This window comes from Sciurus vulgaris (assembly GCF_902686455.1).
Source record: "Sciurus vulgaris genome assembly, chromosome: 3".
NCBI lineage: Eukaryota > Metazoa > Chordata > Mammalia > Rodentia > Sciuridae > Sciurus > Sciurus vulgaris.
In genome coordinates this window covers 107,300,148-107,322,681 of record NC_136463.1, presented here as the reverse complement: position 1 = coordinate 107,322,681, position 22,534 = coordinate 107,300,148, and the positions used below count along the sequence as shown (strand labels likewise).

Sequence of the window (22,534 nt, the reverse complement as noted above, 5' to 3'; positions counted from 1 at the left end):
GATTTTACAGTACTCAATAAAGAAAAACACACATTCCCCTCTCTTCATGTTTCCCATCAAGAGAAGAACGGAAAACAAATGCTTTTGCCTCTACTCACTTCTTTCTTACTCTTCCTCGTGTGAGAAATGACTTGTCTGATTGGGTGAGTTTTGAAGGTCATGTTTGACTAGGCTTGACTTACCTCTTCTGGAATCCCTTGTGGAGCTGGCCTGCCCACAAATTTTTCTCACTCTGGTTTGTTCTCTAAGATGTGATAACTTTAGAAAGCAGGTGCCTGAAAGGGAGAGATCAATCTCTGAGGAAGAGGGGTGAAGTGAGAGTGGTTTGCAATCTTTTTTGACCATAAATATAAAGCTACAGGTATAAATCAATAATAAAACTAACATTTCAGTCTTCATCTGCTTATTTCAGTGCCTTCATTCTTATATCTTTTGAACCCAGCAATCTCAATTTGGATCCCTAAAATCCCAGTCTTGCAGAATGATGAGTTAGGATCAATGAAGTTGCATTTTTGCTACCTCCTTCATCCCCCAATAATGCTGGCACAAAGTCCCTCTGATCAAAGAGCTCTTGGGTTAAGCAGTGAAAGGAATATAGAGTCAATAGAGGAATCCTGAGATACAGAAGGACACTTGTTTCATTGGTAGGGAACAGAGAAATAAATTTGAGTGTGTCTCTGAGTGATGCCACCAAATTCCCTTTGACCTGGAGGAACTTGACCAAAATATAATGATAGAAAGATCCATATAATTTTTATTTTTTTAGTTGTTGATGGACACGATGCCATTTTATTATTTTTTTTTTTTATTATTTATTTGTGTGGTTCCCCACGCATGCAAGGCACATGCTCTACCACTGAACCACAACCCCAGCCCCGGATCCATATAATTTAAAGGTGCTAAACTACTGTTTTGGGAGCCTAATGAAAAATCTGTAACATGAGGATGGAAAGATTCCCCAATTAAATCATATATCTGTTGCACCTTAAGAAGAAGGGATAAGAGTTGTCATATCATTGCAATAGCAATAGTTTGATCCTCAGCAATAATGTCAAGGTCATAGTCTGAGATAAGCAGTAATTAAAGTTACCAGATGGCAGAAAGCAGCACTAATATTTGAAGTAGATAACCAGTTGAAGGATGGGAGAAAACTTGAAAAACTACTTCTGTAAGCATAAGCAATTCTTATCCAGATCCTGTATTGTTCCTGAAATGTCCTGAGGGAAAATGTTACAGGTTAAGACTGTGTAGTAGCAATTCTCAAAAGATATCCTCCCAATGAACCATGACTTGAAGTACTCATGCCCTTTGGAATTCCCTTCTCTTGAATTCTATTGATTTTCATAGTATTAAGAGAATTCAGTGAAGGTGGTGTTGCAAGTTTTCCAGGGCCAAGCTGGAAGAAGCTAATAGAGCTTCATCCTTGGTCTCTTGGAACATTTGCTGTAGGGAAAGACAACTACCATATAAGAACTCTGATCACCCAGTGATTTCCATGATGTGATGCAGCCCAAACAAGACATGGAAGGGAATGTAGAAAGGTATGCTCATGTATGTAGCTCCCTGTCATTTAAGCCCTCTCAGTCCAGGTATCAGACAAGAACGAAGAATGTCTCTTGTCCCAGCCAACATCTAATTTCAACTGCATAAGAGATTCCAAGCTAGAATTGGGAGAGATAAATATAAATGATGGGGCTGGGGAGATAGCTCAGCTGGTAGAGTGCTTGCCTTGCAAGCACAAGTCCCTGAGTTTGATTCCCCAGTACTGCAAATAAATTAATTAATTAATTTAAAAAAAATAAATTATGTTTAAGTCATTGTTTAAGGTAGTCATCTACTGCAGCAGATCATTGTAGCTGCTTTTACAGCATGGGATGTGAAACTGTTTATGATAATATGCATGCATTGCTACAGCTAAATGTCTTAGTCCATTTGGGCAACTATAACATGATGTCACAGACTAGGTAGCTTATAAACAAATAAAAGTATTTCTCACTATTCTGGAGGTTGAGAAGACCAAGATCAAAGTGCTAGCACAGTTGGGTTCTGGTGAGGGCCCACTTTCTCTTTCTGTCCTCATATGGTAGAAAGGTTAGCTGACTTTCTATGATCTCTTTCGTAAAGGCAGGAATCCCAATCATAAGGGCTCTGCCATTACAATCTGATCACTTCCAAAGGTCTCTATCTCCTAACACCATCTTCTTGGGGGTTAGGATTTCAACAAGGGAATTTTGAAGGAATATGAAAGCATTCCTTTCATAGCATCAGGAAAGATTCCATATGGTTAGTTACCTGGTTGGTGCCAGCAGATAGCTGTGATGATGGACAGATGGGCCTTTGTGCTTTACACTTTAAATTACATAATCAGTGTGTCTGCATGTATAAGTGTCTTTCCATTAAAGTCAAATCAATGGTTTTTATATTTGGTGCTCAGAAGAATCATCCAGAAGCTAATTTAAAAATGCAGTCTCCTGGGCTGGGGTTGTGGCTCAGTGGTAGAGCGCTTGCCTAGCATGTGTGAGGCTCTGGGTTCGATTCTCAGCACTGCATATAAATAAATGAATAAAATAAAGGCATGCTGCCCATCTACAACTACAAAAAAAAATTTTTTTAAATGCAGTCTCCTGAACTCTATCTCTAGAGATTGAGTCAGAGACAGGACCCCTAAGCAGTTCTAACAGATAACCAGATGATCCCAGTGCACATGGTCCATGGACCACACCTTGAGGAACATCATCTGAGAGAAGGGAAGGAAAATGATCCTTTACTCAGCTGTCTTTTCCATAACCAGGTCTCCCCAATGTTAGCCTCATCAATCACCACCCACACATGGATGGTGATGGTTCTATGACTTGGCAGGGTTCACTTAGCCTACCTGCTGAGGCTGGTGAGTGCTAACCCACAATCTCCCATGCAGAATCAGCATCTCAATACCATCTGTGATTCAAGGATTTATTAGGCATTTTGGCCATCTGGACACAAATACAGGTAGCAGGTAGCAATAGTCTACCAACTAAATTGCCTACACAGCAGCAAGCTTTTGTTCAGTAACTGATCAGGTTTTATAGCTTAAAGCAAGTTATTTTTAAAGATCTGATTTTTCCCCTGTAGGTAAATACTGCCTCTTAACTCCCTCTTTAAAGATTAGCTATTATATATGAAATAGTCTTATTGATACCAAAACACCCCGAAAATTACACTGGTTTCATTTGAATAGAATATGTGATAGGAAGATTACATGTGTCTTCATGAATAAAAGCAGGACAGTGAAACCATTATTGATTATTTATAATTGTAAAGATCTTTCTTGTTGCCATTGCTGTTATCGTTGCTATATTGCAGCTAGCATTTTTTTAAAGGGCCAAAATTTGCTAAATCTCTCTCATTTCTGGACATGTGAAATGTAGAAGTTTTCTCCTCATTTACAATGATTCCAAAGAGATTCACAGGCCTTCTTAATCTAATCTAAAAGTGCTACATTTACAAACATTCATCTAGGCAGAATAGATAGGGAGCACTCAAGTGCATTGTGCTGACTCAAATTGGTTGTAATAATTGTAATCAGGTGAGCTTGTAAGTAAAATATGGGACTAGAACACAATAGAAAGTCGCACAGGGCTTTGTCAAAATACAATAGTGCTTATTTCAAAGTGCCATGCTGAGAGAGATATTATGTAGTATCGTGAGTAACAAGTAATGAGGTGAAACAAAACTGGAAAATGTAGGAAGCCTATGACTTCCTGGCAGAAAGACTTATTTAATAGTGAAGTATGTTCTGCCAAGAAAAAAGAAATTCATATTGAAGAAAGTGTTAAAAACCAGCCTAACAGATGCACTAGGAAATGTACAGTGAAATCCTTTTCAGACAACAGAGATACAAAGACTACCCAAACTCAATACATTCCCAGGGCTCCAGGACCCCATTTCACCCCATTTCAGCATTCTAGGTCTTATTGTTTCTAAAGAAATTATTTCCTCCTATACATATTTCAGTGCAGGAAACTGTTAAATCCAAAATCCTGCACAAATTAGCTATCAAATTGCTATAGTACATAATGAAGGTGGAGGTGATATAAAACTTCTAAGTAATTTGGGCTGAATGGTCAGCCTGTAATGAAGCTCTGTGATTTGCCATTGTCAGATCCTACCTCATTTCTCTCTGCCTTCTTTTTCCAGCTTTCCATAGTTTGGTCCACAATTTGTTTCAGGCTTGTCTTTGTCCTAAGGCAAATTCAAATACACTCCCCTACCACTTCTTCCCTTGTACCAAATCTGTAAGGATTTAATATTAACTCCATTAACGAGCTAGATCTCTAGGATTCTATGGCTACCATTGTACTTAAGGGTTCTTTATCCAGAGCCTGAGATCTCTGCTTATTCTTTCTTATTGCTCAACCATGACTGTGCAATCCTTAGGCTGGAGTCCCCAGTAATGCAGGCTCTTCCTACTTTATCACCCAGGGCCCCAGAGCCTTGTTTTTATGGACTAAGTTACTAAAAACAGAGCCCTTCCCCCAGTGTCTCTCAGGACCCTGCTTAAAAGATAATGTACTGTTTCTTTTCAAGAACACCACCTTATTATAAGAAAGAGAGTCTATTAAGGCAATTCACAAACATCTAGGACCAAGTTTGTCCCAACAAGTGAGCTGATAGTGGCCCTCGGTTTTAAATATATTTGCCCAATCCCTTCAACCAAACTTTTTCATTTTTTGATCATATTTTGTTTCACTATCCAACAAGTATATCTTAGATTACTTAGTAATCTAAACAGTAACAAATATGTTATACTCCACATGATTGTGAAATCTGGAGGAGTAAACTAGGGTGTAGATATAAATATAGATGCCATCCTATATACATGATAATTGAAACCTTGTGCATTGATGAGCTTGTCTAAAGATAGAATATAATTTGCAAAGAAAAATGTACCTAGACCACAATTGAGGAGATTGTATTGAGGGAGAGATGGTGATAAAGCAGATTGAGAAGACACAAAAGACTTGAGGAAAAGCAGACAGAATTCCAAGAAACAGAGAGAATGGTTCAAAGTGTGTTAAGGATAAGAAATGTCCATTGATTTTACAACATGCTATAATGGTGATCTTAGCAAGAACTGGTCTATGGGGAAATCTTAGTGAAATGTTACCACAAGAACTTAAAGCTACATGCTGTTTCCTGGAAGTGTTTTTAGTAGCCTCAAAGAAAAAATTCATACCTGAAGGCAATTTAAATATAAACGGGAAATGCCTGCATAGATTGTAATACACTCCTATACCGAATGCAATGTAGTCGTTGAAAGTGATCAAATCTATGTATGATGATTTTGGAAGGATGCCCAGATAGATAAGGGGAAAAGCACACTACAGATCAGTATGAATAACCTGATCCTTTTTGTAAAAACTGTATATATAGATAGATTTATGTAACTGTATAAACAGAGAAAATAGAAATTTGTGTTCACCAAAGTTTTAATAGTAAGTTCCTGGGAGTTCTGCTAAGTGGTGGAAGGAGGAGGATGGGGAGGGTAAAATTTAAATGGTGAGATTATAAATACTTGTACTTTCTGAGTACCTCAAATAAAAAAAAATAAAAACCTGGTCATGTGCTAAATCTCCCTTTCACTCTGTGGTGTAAAAAGTTCATTTATAAAAACCAAACCCAATATAAAAACTGTTTTCACAAACTTTTTGTTTTAAATAACTGCTTTCACAAGTATATTAGACAAATATATAACATCACAACAGGCCAAGAAAGTTCAATGGACACAGTCACTATTTGGAATCTTTTCTGAAATACAAAACAATTATTTTACATGTCAAATATTAACATATTCAAAGTGGTAGTCTTCCTTATAAGCACCATCTAATTTGAAAATTTGTATATACTTTTCAACTGAAGATCTATGCTTAGTGAGCACTCTCTTGGATTAACAATTTTGTTTTATTTACTTTATTGATGAGTAAGTTCTGACTTAAATCAGTGATGAAAAACAGTCCAGAATTCATGAACCGATTAATTTCCCTTTATTTTGGCAGATGTATGGTGTGTCTGTGTGTATGTGTGTATGTGTGTGTGTGTGTGTGTATGTGTGTATGTGTGGGTTTTGGGGGGATGAATCCACATATAAATATATATTGTATATCTATTTACATTTTATTTATGTATAAAAAATAATGTTTACACTTTCATTTTGGGGAATGTAGTATGCCAGTACCATGTACAAACTAAGAGTTTTTAAAAAATCTTTATTTGTATATATCTACATAGTTATATAGAAAATAATAAATTGATTAGCTTATACATTATTCTCAAACAGAATTCTCAGTATTTGCTTATTCATACAAAAATGGAACTATCTCATCCATTTTAATATTTTTAATCACTAAATTTCATACCATTTCCAAATGTTATCAAATATAATATATAAAATTTACACAGATATGATATACAAGATATTTTTAAAGTTTCTTTTAATGTTCATCACCTTGAGTTTAATTTTAGGAAAGAGGAATATGTCAACAGCAGTATATTGTTGTTTGTTATTTTAATTAATATGATTCAAAAATGAAGATGAATGAATCACAGAACATTCTGAAAATTCTAGGAAGTCATTTAATACATATACAAAATATATTTTTCTATCAGTGGCATTTAGTCTCATAACTAGTTCAAGTTTATACAATAAAATATATAAAACATCTTTAACCAAGGTCTGCTAAATTTGCATACTTTGTAATTTAATTATAACTTACTAATTTGAATCACTCTCCGGGGTGATTAAATTAAGGTATCGACAACCTGAAGCAAGAAAGGACATTAAGGGCAGAGAAGTTTAAAAGTTTTTTTTTTTCTTTTTCATATATAATTCACTAAAATTCCATTCTTTTCCATAATTTAATATTTATACTTTGAACATAAATATAATTTATAATCATAATGTATGAAAGACCACAGAAGCACACACAAAGAATAATTGGATTTCTAAAAAGACCCAAGAACAAATATTGATTTTTGATAATTTGATGGCCAAGAATCAGTTAGGATGTATGAATATATTTATTTTATTGTCTTTCCACTCTAGTTCTTATAAGTTAAACCACTGTTTCAAGCACAAAATCTTAAAAAATAATTTTGTGAAATTCTGAAATGTTTAGAAACACAACACTAACACTTAATTTTAAACATAGACATTGTATTTGTCTATGTGAGTTACTGAGTGGAAGTAATAAACATTTTTTCGGCCCATCATTCTTCCTTTAGACAGTGTCTGTCTAATCATCTCAAAGGCCTTAGATGTTTTATTTTTTAGTTTCTCATGATGATTTCACAACCTCCCTGGTAACCCATTCCAGTATTTAAAATTCTGTTTTCTCAGGAATAAGTTCTGTAGGATAAGACAACAGTTAAAAATGATTTTAAAACATTAAAAATATTCATCCTTGTTTTTGAGAAAAAACAGATATTCTCTTAGGGAATTTCACTGGTCTAAGACAATTAAGAGAGAGATGGGTGGAGTATGAAGATTGAAGTCTTAAGGTACTGCCCCTCAAGGGCAGTATTGTCCTCTGTGAATGCAAACGAGGCTCACAATTGCTTTCCAAAGAGCTCTCCTGGACAGAATTCCAAAAAAGGTCGCTTTAGGTACCTGATCTCTTAGAGAATCAAGTACCTGATCTCTTAAAGAATCTTCCTACCATTTTTTTTTTTTTTTTTTTTTATTCCCCCTACCCTATCACTCTAGAGATCTCACCACCATAGGAAACAGGCAAGGGAAAAAAAAAAAAAAAAAACCTTTGAAAGTGTAAAGTGTTATAGAACTTTAAATGTCTTTCTTGTTTATTATTGTCCCCAGGTACGTCCCCCAAACTTTCACCTTTCTTTTCTTCCACTTTTGCCCTTCCTACATTTGCAAATTCCTGAAATTAGGAGTTTCTTCTAGAAGACCCTGTTCTGTAATAGATAAACCCCAGCATACCAAATCATCATTCATTGTTAAATTAACATGTCCCTGTTCCTTTCTATTTGCATATAAAAGGAAACTTCTTTTTAAAAATATCTTAGTTGTAAATGGATACAACTTTATTTTATTCATTTATTTTTATGTGGTGCTGAGGATCAAACCCAGGGCCTTATAACAGGTGAAGCAAGTACTCCACCACTGAGCTACAACCCCAGTCCCTAAAAAGAAAATTTCTTGAGATAAAATCTTATATAAAAGTATCTTGGTAAGCCAAAAGGGAAGATAATTTTTTTTTTCCAGAAAGGTGGGTCTCATAAATAGTTTACTTCTGGCAATGAGGAACTAGGAAAGGGAGCGTTATCTTTATAAAAAGCACTAACTGGTCTGGGGGAAAAAAGCTAGATTTTAAGTATTTTAAGGAGAGCAGCCTGGTAAATTAGTCCGTATTTTATCCCTTCTCCACTTATGGTTTAGTGTTTGATTCCTAATAGTTACTTAACAAACTATTTATATGTTAAGGAAAATAAAGTTAGTTACACATTTCTCAGTGCTAATAAAAATTGACATTGAAAATCTGACTAAGAAAACAGATGGACCTCCTGAGTCCCATCAAATCCCTCTGTAACTATGTCTTTTTTCCTGGGTCCAACATGTTTTATAGTTTTGATATAATTGATGACTAATATCATTGACACAATAGAAGCACCAAACTGATTCTCTCTGAAAGAAAAATCTAGGGCATTCCCTCACTCTTACATTATTTGTTCACTATAATTCAGGATAGTAAGATGACAGACTTCTGACCTCCAGATCAGAAGAATATCTGAGTTCTAGCCCCAGAATTACCACTAAAAATCCCAGAGCAAAGCATTCCATATTTCTTATTGCAGATTCTGATTCAATAGGTCTAGGGTGGAGGCTGAGACTGCATTTCTAACAAACTTGTCTGATGATAAAACTGCTCCTTAAACCACGCTTAAAGCAGCAAATCCTTAAGGAGATTAACCCGTGTATTTAGATAATAGCAGTTATGTTTGCTATACAGTTCACCTATGTGAGTAAAAGATGAGAAAAATGTTTGGAAAATAAAGAACTATGGAAATTTGTATTACTTAAAATATTAGTATTTCACTTTTAAAACAAACCCAGTGTGAAAATCCAACCTTGAAAAATAGATAAAATATGAAATACTTTACTTTTCTTGTTGTATGATATATAAGAGATATTGTGATGGTTTTCAGTTATTGATATCCCCTGGTGATTTTAAGGTGATTAAAAATACATTTAATGCATGATTTCTCATAAGAACTATTATATCAGAAAGCTTTGTATGCCAGTAATTTACTATAAACTTAAATGGTATTTGCAGTCAGTTTCTGCTTAATACCTAGAAGATCATTCAATTTCTTTCTGATTTAAAATCTTAAATTAACTCAATTCAAAGAACAAATTTTGCCATTTTTTCCCCTGAGTGAATTGAGGAGTGAATTGAGAGGCAGTTGTATCCTTTTGTATAAATGGAAAGCACACGTGTATGACTGGACTGAAAGAATTCACACAATAAATGTAACACACTAGAAATAATAAAGTCTATTGTTTTATAAAAGTACATGTTTTAGTAAATGTTTTGCAAATGATTTACAGAGGCAATATTTTTTTGCTAGCTTGAAATTTTCTTATCTAATTTTTAAGCCTGTGCATTGTCCCATTCAGAAGTTATTCCAATATAATCAAAATAGTTCTAAATTGGTGGACAATATGAAGCCAAAATCTATAGCTTGATGAAGAGTCTAGGAGAGAGAGAGCGACAGAGACAGAGACTGAGAGTGCTAATGTAAGGACTGGTTTTTGCCAATCACTGTAGTTCTTACAAAGTTACATTAAACCAATGAGTCTAAAGAGGAAAGCAGTACATGGATCATTTAGGTTGGTAAGCATAGAAGCTGGAAAGAAACCACAAATGTCTTGGATATTGAGAACCAGGAGTTGGCAAGAAGTATCTTTAAACTGTATCTAAAATTTATACCATCAGTTTGAACGATTTTGTAATTTGGCTACTGGACAGAAAAATAGAAAATGAAGTTAAAACCAGTTAATACTAAATTATTATATACTGAAAAAGTGATTTCCACAATTTGCCTTTTAAGGAAGAAAAATATATACATCCTAGCTATCCTAGTTCATCTAAATAGCAATAGCCTGGTAATTTTCCCCTACTCCTTTTCTGTAATTGATCAGTTGGAAACGTTTTGTAAAACATGGTCTTTTCTCTGTCTGATGGTAATAGCTTCTTGTTTATATGACTGAATATGGCATTGACTATAAAGACTATGTGAGATTTTAGTTTTATGCTTCCATGTTTACAGTAACATAGCAAGGATTAGCAGATGCCCTATATACTTTCTTGATTTACTAGGTAGTAAAACCAGGAACAAAGAAACAAAAGAAGTCAAAGATTTGATGACAGTATAGGGGCTTTTACTGAATCCAGTTTAGGAAGACAGTTAACTGCTTCCAAAAGTATTCATAAAAATCCTCATCATAAACTATATATTTGAACCATATTTACTAGATATTGAGAACAGTTTGATGTGCAACAGATGTTTACAGCAGCACTATTCATGATATCCAAAAGGTAGAAATAGCTCAAATATCTATCAATAGATGAATAAACTAGTTGTAGTACATAATACAATGTAATATTACTCAGTCAAGAAAAAGAATAAAATAGCTAGGCATGATGGTGCATATCTGTAATCCCAGCTACTCAGGAGGCTAAGGTAGGAGGACTACAAGTTCAAGACCAGCCTGGGCAACTTAGCAATACTTTGTCTCAAATAAAATTAAAAGGGCTGGGATGTGGGTCAGTGGTCAAGCAGCCCTGGGTTCAATCCCAGTATTAAAAATAAATAAATAAATAAAACACTGTTACATGCTACAATGTGCATAAAGCTCAAATACACTATGCCAACTGAAAGAAGAGAGAGAAAATGTTCACATACTGTATGAATTCATCTATATGAAATATTCATAATAAGTAATCTGCAAAGATGGAAAGAATGCCAATGGTTAAAAGGGGCAGGAAAACAAAGTGGGAACTGACAGGAATGGGGTTTCCTTCGAGAGTGATGAAATGTTTTTAACTAGATAAAGGTGGTGACTACGTGACATTGTATGTACTAAAACCCTGGGTTGTTCTCTTTAAAACAGGTAGTTTTATATTATGTGGATTTTATTTCAATAAAAATAACATTTTGAGAATGAACAAATGTACATGTAATTAATTAATGCCTAGTTAGCAGACTGCCTGCATGATAGTTGGCTTTCAATTAACATTCATTGAACAATGAATGAATAAGACTAAAATTCTCTTGTTACAGCTTCGGTGAAATTTTTGGATTCCGCCGTTCTAGAAACAGTAGAACCCGAAGCAGTAGTAAAATCCTACAATTGAAAAGGGGAAGAATATTAGATAACAAATAATCTAACTTCCTTGTTTTACAACTGAGAAAACTGAGACCCACAGATGTGACTGGCCTTAATGAAGCAGATAACACAGCTAGTTAGTCTCATTGGTAGAATAAAATAGAGGCCCCAGATTTCCAACACTCTTTGTTATTCCTCCCTTCTTCAGCCTTGACCCCAGCCTTCCCTGGGAAGGGTGGAGCTGGTGAAGGAGGAAAGAGTTGGCCAGACAACAGCTGTAATGAAGTTAGTTTACTCTTGTGGATCAGGACTCAGGCCATATTTGGGTGTGGAGGGAACACAGCTGTACTAAAGGGAGGAAAAGCAAAGTGGGTGGTAAATAAATTATCAAAAGTCTAAAATGCAAACGTCCCAGTGCTGGATGCAATTCTGTTCTCAGGAGACAAATACCTACAATTATAACCCCTTTTCACAAGGGAGTTTAGCTTAAAAGGAGAAAGATGAAGGAAGGTCCCATATAAGGCCAAGGAAAATAAATAAATACATGTACCCTTCATATAAATTTACTAAAATCTTTTGAATTTGACAGGATTTTAGGATTAAAGTCTATTTCAGAGGAAATTTAGCTAATAATAGTATTTACATGTGCATTTTGTAATAATACATTTTATGTGGAGAGTTGAGTTCTGATTCCTACAAAGACACTACTTTAAAATTTCAGTTTCTTAAACATCCATTTTTGAAAAATAAGATAGATCAGTGGCAAGAGATTGAAGTTATCATTAAAAGGAATATTAAAGGATTCTTTTCTCTTATTAAGGCAAAAAAAGTGAATTGAGCTTTTAAATTTGTGTGTGTGTGTGTGTGTGTGTGTGTGTGTGTGTGTGTGTTTGTGTATTTTAAAGTTCAGTGCTGATGGAAATGTGCCAAAGACTGTAATACTAAGAACTGGAACATAGCCAACTGTCTTTGGTTTGGAGAAGGCAAGCACGAGCCAGAGAATGCTCTCAAGTATTGGTGGGAGGTTATTTGAACTTGAGGGGGTCAGCCTATTTGATGCCCAGAGCAGAAAGAAACAATGGCTCTCTGATAATTAGGATAGTAATCCCAGCAGGGGAGGCCATCATCTTTGTTTTCTTGTAGACAGAAGTGTCTCCAGGCTATGGCTTAATCTTTCCAGGACTCTAACTTTGAGGAATCATGATATCTTTGTTAGAAGCAGATCTTGCATTCTTTCTTAGCAAACTCTTTCTTCCATAAACAGCCATTATAGAAGGTGAAATTCTAGGACCTGATCATTGTTCAAGGCATATCGTAAACCACAGCAGTAAGAACACTACAAAATCACTAAGATGAATGTACACTTTTCATCAGTATACTGATCTATGTTTTTTCTCTTTTCTGTCCTTTCTTTTTGGTATTTTTATTTCTTCTTCTTTTTTTAATGTACTGTCATTTTATTTTCTATTTTCTGTTTCTCCAAAAACTCTCTTCCTCTCCAGCCTATTAGAATGTTTTTCGAGGTTGGTTCCTTTAAATATGCCTACAATATTTCCTATCCTAGCACTCTCTAAACTTAAACAACAAAACCAAAGCTAAATTCCCACTTCCAGATTTCTTCTCTCTTTCTCTCTTTTTTGTTAATGCCTTTCAACTCATAGGACACAGATTTGACCTTTTCTTAGGCCTAAAGTTGTTCTTTTTTCCTATCATTTTATAGTAGTATCTTAGTGAACTTCTTGATTGATGAGACCCTCTAATATCCTCTTTTTCATTGATAAAATTTGACAGTTTTTTTTTTTTTTTTTTTTTTTTTTTTTGTGGTGCTGGGGATCGAACCCAGGGCCTTGTGCTTGCAAGGCAAGCACTCTACCAACTGAGCTATATCCCCAGCCCAAAATTTGACAGTTTTTACTATTAATAATTCTTTTGACAGTGACTGTAAAACTGCTCAGGTAGCCGTTATCTATGTCCTTGGGCATAAAAGAACACATTGATAATCTTTTTGCAGTTCCTCATATCTAGACTTGTCTCATTGCAGAATTTCCTTGGTACTGTGGGCCTGAAGTCTCTAGTAGGATAAGCTAAGTTCTCTACTGCAGATGCTGTCCTGACTCAAAATAAACAACACAACGTTGAGAGGGAAATGCCATGACAGCAAAAAATCTTAGAAACAGTGGAAAATAAGTTTTGTTTGTTTTTGTTTTTTAAGGCAACAGGTTAAGGAAACAATGAACAGTAAGATGACAAACATGAAAGACTCACTTCTCTTGTTTAGAGTGGCAACTGAGTTCTGCACATGCCTTGCATTTAGGCCTAAAGTTTGGGGAGGCCTTTAATAGTCTCAGAGAAACACTTGGTTTCTTTTTCAGTCAACAACTTTAGAGATGAATATTCTAATGAAGAAAAATAAAAATACTTGGAATTTGCAGAAGCCTGCCTCATTTTTTTAATAGTGCTTGAACCCAGAGTCTTGTGCATGATAGGCAAGTACTCCATCACTGAGCTGTACCCCCATCCTGAAGAAATTCTTTTCTTAACATTAAATTACTCTGATACACATTGACGAGGACAGGTTGCAAAGATGAAAACCAAAAAACCTAGAGAAATAATGGGAACTGATAAAATCAAGTCAGTGACCAAGAGAAATCTAAAATTTAAGTTCTTTCTTTCAGAGTTGACAATTATTTGGTGCAATAAAATGTCCTATTTTCCCAAATCATCCTGACTAATGCTTTAGGCCTTAAACTATGCACATAAAATCAATCATCTAGATATAGATTCTGTTATGTACAAAAGTATATAACTAAGCTGTGATGGTTAATTTTATGTGTCAACCTGACTGGATTAAGGGTTACCTGGGAAGCTAGTAAAATATTATCTCTGTGAAGGTGTTTCTGAATTTTGAATTCATAGGCTAAGATCTACTCTCTCCAATGTGGTCAGGCATTATCCTAAACATTCAGTATTCTCTAGATGGCAAATGGCTAACGGTGGGGTTTCTCAGTCTCCATAATTGCATGGGCTGATTGCCATAATAATATACATTATGGGAATATTAATAATATATATATATTATTATTGGTCCTGTTTCTCTGGAGAACCCTGATTTAATCGAGTCAATATTCATTTTCTACAACATAGGGAAAAGAATACAACATATTTCATAAATATTTTAGTATAAAGATTTTTATTTGAAAGATTTCAAAAAATGAAAGACTTCCTAAAAGAATAATTATGTTAAAAAGATGTAAAAGTTTTTAAAGCATAAGACTTATTTATATTTAAAAAGCAAATATATCAGGGTGACTGTCTAATCTTTGTTAATATATAATTTTATGGGTGAGTGTAAATTCTCTTGACTTATTAAAGCCAAGGGAAGCCTCTGTGTTTTTAATACTTAATTAACTTTTAAGTTGAATATTGTCAATTACATGCCAGCAAAAGTATAATGAAAATGACAACATCATATGGATTACTCTAAGACGATAATAGTAGAAAAGAAGTGAAACTTAGGATAATAATAACATTCACAGAAAAGAGAATGAGATATTTATATCATTATGTAAATGTATAACACATAAAATAGTCTTTCCTTAATTAACATAAATTGCAGACTGAGTAAATTACTAATTCAGTGTAAATGAGCTGGCTGTGTAGCTAGTTACTTGACATTCAGTTATTTTGCACATGTTTAATTCCATTTTGTTCTTGGTTAAGAAGAAATGTGAAATTTAATATTTTCAAACAAGTCCTTTGGGAAACAATTGGCTTCTCAGAAATTACAATGAAACCAGGCACTGTGGTACATACCTCTAACCTCAGCAACTCAGGCGGCTAAGACAGGAGAAACAAAAATTAGAGGCCAGCCTGGACAACTTAGCAAGACCCTGTCTCAAAACAAAAGGTAAAAAGGGCCGGGGATGTAGCACACTGGTAATAGAGCACCCTGGATCCAATCACCAGTACTGGAAAATAAGTAAATAAATAAATAAATAAATAAATATTTTACAATGAAAAGGTAAAATAGACATAAAAGAATGCTAAATAAGAACCAGTTATTTAAGAGTTTGATTACCTAAAGAAAAGAGTTAATGTCTTCTGAAACATACATTTTTCATTACAATTTCTCTTGCCTAGTCAAATTTCCACTTACTAAATGAACTCAATCTCCTTATCCTTGGTCCATGATTAATGGTGACATTGTTTTCTATTTTATTATTCTTAGTGATTACCTTACTTATTACAGTATGCATTTGTGATTTATCAAAATGTGATGTTTATTGCTACTTTTACCTTCTTCCCAGAACATGCTATAATTTTAGAAAACTTTAACAGTATTTATCTTCCTTCTAACTACTATACTCTTGTTCTATATTTTTTCTCCATATTTTAAAGACCAAAAGTCAGTATTATCACTCTTTGTGCAATAAATATTCATTTAGATATCTACAAATTTTTTTTTTCTTACTTTCATTTCCATAAACCTCTCCAACTGGGATTTTTTTCTACCTAAAGAATATTCTTTAGTACTCCCTCTAGTATATATGTGCAAGTGACTGATTGTCAGTTTTGTCTGAAAATATCCTTATTTCCTTTTCATTACTAAAGAATACTTGCACTGTATTTAGATTTCTACTGTAGTCATGATTTTTCTTCCAGAGTATTGAAGTTATCATACCATTGTCTTCTGGCTTCCATTGTTTCTGTTGAGAAGTTAGCTATTGACTCTTAGTAAATTCCTGTCATTAGCCACACAACAATGTGTTGGGTCAGTGATGGACAATATATATGATGGTGGTCCCATTAGATTATAATGAAGCTGAAAATTTCTTATTCCCTAGTGGTGGTGTAGCTGTCATATCATTGTCATGCAATGCATTACTCATGTGTTCATAGTAAGGCTGGTGGAAATAAACCTGCTGTATTTCCTGTCACAGAACTGTGATACACATAATTTTCAGGACAATATACTTGATAATAAATGACTGTTACTGGCGTATCTATTTACTACACCATACTTTTTAATCATTATTTTGAGTGTACTCCTTTTACTAATCTTAAAAAAAAAAAAAGTTAAAAGTTAACTGTAAAACAGCTTCAGACAGTGTTTCAAGGGGTCTTCCAGGGCATCGAATTGTTATAGGAGATGACAGTTTCATGTGTGCTACTGCCCCAGTGGGACAAGATGTGAAAGTGGAACTCACAGAGACATTGATGATCCTGATTCCATGTAGGACTAGCCTAGGTACATCTGTGTCTTTGTTTTTAACCAGAAGTGTGAAAAGTAAAAAATAAAAATTGAAAAATTGAAAAACAGGAAAAATATTACAGGAAAAGGATAAAAAGAAAGAAAATATTGCCTGGCTTGGTGGGATTAAGTGATTAAGGAGGCTGAGGCAGGAGGATTCCAAGTTCAAGGCCAGCCACAGGAATTTTGTAAGACCCTAAGCAACTAAGCAGTACCCTGTCTCAAAATAAAAAAATAAAAAGGACTGAGGATGTAGTTCAGTAATAAATCATGTCTGGGTTAAATCCCCAGTACCAATTACCAAAAAAAAGAAAAAAATATATATATATATTTTATATATATATATATATTTATGTCATAAAGGGTGTGTGTTTGAAACTATTATTACAAAAAAGTTTAAAATAATTAAAAAGTTTCTAAAGTGAAGTTACAGTAAGCTAAAGTTAATTTATTATTGAAGGAAGAAAATATTTTTAATAAATTTAGTGTAGCCTAAGTGTACCCTGTTTATAATGTCTACAGCAGTGTACATTATTAATATCTTAGGCCTTTCCATTTGCTCATCACTTACTCCTTGACTCATCCAGAGTAATTTCTAGTCTGCAAGCTCCGTTCTTTGTAAGTGCCCCATATAGAGGGGTACCATTTTTCATCTGTACTTTAATTACGTTTAGATATGTTTAGCTGCAGAATACTTACCCTTGTGCTACCATTGCCTACAGTATTCAGTTCAGTAACATGCTGTACAGATTTGCTATACAATAGGCTATACCATACAGCCTAGGTGTGCAGTAGGCTACATCGTCTGTGTTTGTGTAAGTACACTCTGGGATGTTCGTACAATTATGAAACTTCCTAACCATGCACTTCTCAGGACACAGTCCTCTTGTTAAGTGATATATAATTGTATTGCTCCTTTAAAGGTATTAATCTTTCTTCTCACTGATGGCTCTTTCTCCTCTTTCCATTTCCCCACTGAATTTAATATTTTATTTAATATTTAATTCTACTTATATTTTCATAATTCTTCTGCAATGGATGTGATTTCTTATGGTTTATCCTGTTTAGAGTTTTTAGGGATTCTTGAATGTTTAACATAAATTTAACCAGTTTGGGGACAATTCTTTTCAGAAAAGCTGTTATCTCTTCAGACATTGCCTCTTAGTCTCTCCTTTTCTTCTAGGATTTCAAATATATCTGTTATTTTTCCCTAGGTTCAACACCCAGTAATATTTAAAAAAAAAAAAAAAAAAAAAGGTTTCTGGCTGTGTCAATAAAAGTATAAAGAGGATGAGGGGCTTCCGCAACAGCACCAGATACAGAGGCTGTGCTGAACGGGAAAGGTCTCGGTACCGGCACTCTACATCGTGGAGAGCCGCCTGTCTTGGCTAGATTCTCACTTGGATTAGGATTCTCAGTGGAATATCCCACCATTAGTTTACATGCGGTGTTCAGGGACCTAAATGCCTATCCTCAAGCGCATTTGTATGTTATAGTGAATGCCAAATTTGGAGAAGAATCAAAAGAATCTCTTACTGATGAAGAGGAGGAAGACAGTGATGATGATGTGGAACCTATTACTGAATTTAGATTTGTGCCTAGTGATAAATCAGCACTGGGGGCACTGTGCACGGCCATGTGTGAATGCCAGGCTCTGCACCTGATCCTGAGGACGAAGACTCAGACGATTATGATGGAAAAGAACATGATGTGGAAGCACACTAACAGGGGCAGGGGGATGTCCCTACATTTTAGACCTAGTGAAGAAGGATTATCCCATTTAACAGCAGAAGGGCAAGCCACACTGGAGAGATGAAAAGGAATGCCTTCTCAGTCTGAGCAGCCAGTATAACATGGCTGGGATCCAGACAGAAGATTCAGTGAGAGATCATGAAGATGGCATGGAGGCAGGTACCACACCGACAGTTGCTGGATAGTTTGAGGATGCAGATGTTGATCGCTGAAAATGATTTGTGCTGCTTTAATGTTCTGCTTATAACTGTACGAGAGAACTTGGTGCCTCTTCCACTTTGGAGTAGGGTTGATGAAAGTCTTTCCTTCTCCAAAACTCAACGTTTTAAACCAGTTCTTTCTCAAGACAAACTATACTGAGACAGCAGGTTGTCACCAGCAGAAGGAACCATGAATTTTATTAACAAAGGTGAATTAATTCAACCAAGGGAGTACTTGTAGATTATTATTTATCCCAAAACCTTGTGTCTAGATACCCTTTGAGTAGGCCTATAATTCCTGCCAGTGCTGTATGAATCATCTGTACGTTAGCAGACCTGTGGTAAAGATGCTTAGGAGCTTGGGGTGTGGGAAGAAAAGGCAAAGATCTTAGAAGGATCAGCCTTTGTTGTTCTCCACAGAGACGAGAGTCTTTTAATGATTTGGGGACCGAATTAATTAATTTAGACCTCTGTAGTAACCTCTTGGGAAATATCCCAGCTATAGATCCTGCTGCTGACACAAGTGTTTCTGGCTAGCTTCTACTCCTTCTGACCTCTTATACCAGTCTGCCCTGTTATAGCCTCTTAGGTTATATCATTTAATTTCTACCCTCTTAGGTTAGTTTTCTGTAACAGAACCAGTGAACTGAAACAAAGTCCTCCAAGTACTTCTAATAATTGTTTTGCCTTTGTAATAGCTTAACAAATAAAATCTATATTTTCTATATTTAAAAAAGTCTAAAATGCCATCCATAAAAAAGACTAAAAAAAAATGAGTCTGAATTTGATTAAGTTTCTAGCCAAATTACTAGTTTACAGAAAATGTAAGTAACACTACTCAGTTAGTAATCTCACTTTTTTCCTTTTTTTCTGAAAATTCATATATTTAATCCCAGAAAAGTGTTCTCTCTTAGCTTGGATCCCATTCCTACCACTTGGTCTAATTTCTTGGAAAAGGGGTTGATGAACTACATAGTAGGTAATTGTCACCTATGCATCCCTACAACCAGTGATGGTGGCTGACAAAATTATTGCCAGTTATGTCAGAGTTTGTTGGAAAGTGGAGGAAATAAAGGAGAAAACACCAGATATATACCACAAACAATACAATGGAATGACAGGTCTTTTTACATTATACTTTATTATATGGTGAAAGTAGCGGGGGAAAGAATTATTCAATGAATTATCCAGGATAGTTGCTTAGCAGTTTGACTTTTTTTTAACTTCTGGCCAAACATGAGAATTAACTTTGAGGATCAGTTAATAGTGGAAATAATTAAACCATAATAATCTAAAAGGAAAAATATATGCATCATTTTTGAACTCTCAATAGAAAATTCAAAGAAAATACCACAAAATAGTAAACATGTCCTTTCTTCTCAAGCAATTTTAAAGCAGTTATATAATTCTAAATATATATTTTTGTGTGTGTGTATGTAAAATGTATAAATATATATTTCAATATATATTTAAAGTGTTATGTGTGTAAAATATATCATTGAGCCAATAACATAAAAATATATTTGCCAATATTCCTTATGAATATAAAGATAAAAAATCCTCAGTAAAATACTAGGAAACTGAATCTAACAGCATATAGAAAGGATTACAAACCATGACTAAGCGAGATTTTATTTTTTATGAATTTGGTTGTTATCCTTGCACAGAGGCCATGCTAATCTTCTCTGTATCATTCCCATTTTAGTTGTATGTGTGCTGATGAAGCAAGCATCCAAGTGTGATTTATCCCAGGAATGCAAATTTGTTTCAACATATGAAAGTTAATTAATGTAACAAAATATATGAATAGAATAGGGGGAAAACACATTATCATCTCAATAAACACAAAAATCATTTAACAATTCAGTATCATTTCATGATTTAAAAAAAAACAACAAACTATGATTAGAAAGGAACTTTTTCACCTTCAGAAAAGGAATTGATGTAAACCCCTCAGCTAATCTCACATTTAATGGTGGAAGACTGGCTGCTTTCCCCATTAGACTAGTGAAAACACAGGCATATTCACTCTTGTCACTTTCATTCAACATTGTACTGGAGGTTCTAGTCAGGGAAGACTAGAAAAGAAGTAAAATTATCTTTATTCTCCAAGACAAGAAGATACTGTGTATAAGAAGAACTAAAAAATTCACTAAAAAATTCTAGATCTAGTAAATGAGTTCAGCAAGTTTGCAGGATATAAAATCAATATAAAAAATCAATTGTATTTTTCTACTCTTGCAAAAATAAATCCAAAAACGAAATTAAGAAAACTACTTCATTTATAATTGCATCAAAAAGAATAAAGTACTTAGGAATGAATTTAACAAGAAAAAAATGTATTATGAAAACTATAAAACTATTTCTTTGTTGGAAGATATTAAAGATTTAAAGAAATGGAAAGATGACTCATGTTCATGGATCAGGAGACTTCAATATTGTCAAGATGGCAGTAATCAACAAATTGACCTATGATTTTAATGCAATTATTCTCAGGATCTAGACTGGCTTCTCTGAAGAAATTAACAAGTTCATCCTAAAATTTCTATGAAAACTTAAGGGACTTAGATCAGGTAAAACAGTCTTGAAAAAGAAAAAAATAAATGGAGAACTCACTTTCCAGTTTCAAAACTTACTACAGGGCAATAGTAATCAAGACAGTGTGGTACTGACATAAAGATAGACATACAGATCACTGAAGTAGAATTAAGAAACTACTCTAAACCCTTACTTGTACAAGTTAGTTAATTTCCTGCAAGACTGCCAAAACAATTCAATGAGGAAAAGAAGCATTTATCAACAAATAGTGCTGGGATAACTCTACAGCTACAGGCAAAGAATGATTTTTTACCCATACCTCATACTATATACAAAAATTAACTCAGCAAGGGCAGAGGAAGGAAGGGTGGAAGTACTGGGGAGTGATATTGGTCAAATTATTTTGTTGTATCATATGCATGTACAAATAGGTAACAACAAATCCCACCATTATGCTACAACTATAATGCACCAATAAAAAAGATGAAAAGGAGGCTGGGGTTGTAGCTCAGTGGTAGAGCACTTGCCTTGCACATGTGAGGCACTGGGTTTGATCCTAAGCACATATAAAAATAAATGAATAAAATAAAGTTATTGTGTTCATTTACAACAAAAAAACAAAAATAAAAACAAAAAAGGTGAAAAAAAGAAATTAAAAAAATTGCATTGAAATGGATCAAATACCTAAATGTAGGAGCTAAAATGATAAAATATAATAGCTACAATTCCCCTAATCTTAGGAGAAAAGTTCACTCAGCAGTTCTCTCAGATATGACACTAGACACATGAACAACAACAAAAATAGATAAATAGAACTTCATCAAAATTACAAACATTTGTGTGTCAAGGGATACTATCAAGAAAGTGAAAAGACAGCTAACAGAATGGGAGAAAGCATTAGCAATTAATACATTGGACAGGGACTTTGATCTAGAATAGGAAAATTTCTCCTAAAACTCAATAATAGACAAGTGGCTCAATTAAAAAATGGGCAAATTATATTAATAGATATTTCTCCAAAGATTATATACAATAAGTATTTGAAAGGATACTCTATATAATTAGTTTTCAGTGAAAAGTAAATAAAAATCACAATGACATGCCACTTCACACCCATTAGAATGACTAGTACCAAAAAGACAGACAACTATGAATCTTAGCTAGGCTGTGGAAAAAAATCACTCTTATATAATGCTGGTGAGAATGTAATGCTGCAGTTACTTTGGAAAACGGTCTGGTAATTGCTCCGACTTAACATGGAACAATTCCACTCAGGTATATATTCAAGAGAAATTAAAACATGTCCACACAAAAACTTGTACATTTTTCATAAGAACCAAAATACAGAAAAACTCAATATCCATCAACTAGTGAATGCATAAACAAACTGTGCTATTATCCATACAA

The 22,534-nt window shown here is 34.3% G+C and overlaps 1 pseudogene across 1 annotated transcript in view; it reads left to right on the top strand.

Moving 5' to 3' along the window:
• Positions 1-18,601, top strand: part of LOC306658156 (methylosome subunit pICln-like) — a 48,174-nt pseudogene extending 29,573 nt beyond the window's left edge. The window contains exon 2 of the transcript in view: positions 17,918-18,601. The product of the transcript in view is annotated as a methylosome subunit pICln-like (transcript). The remainder of the gene's footprint in view (positions 1-17,917) is intronic.
• Positions 18,602-22,534: the final 3,933 nt, after the last annotated feature.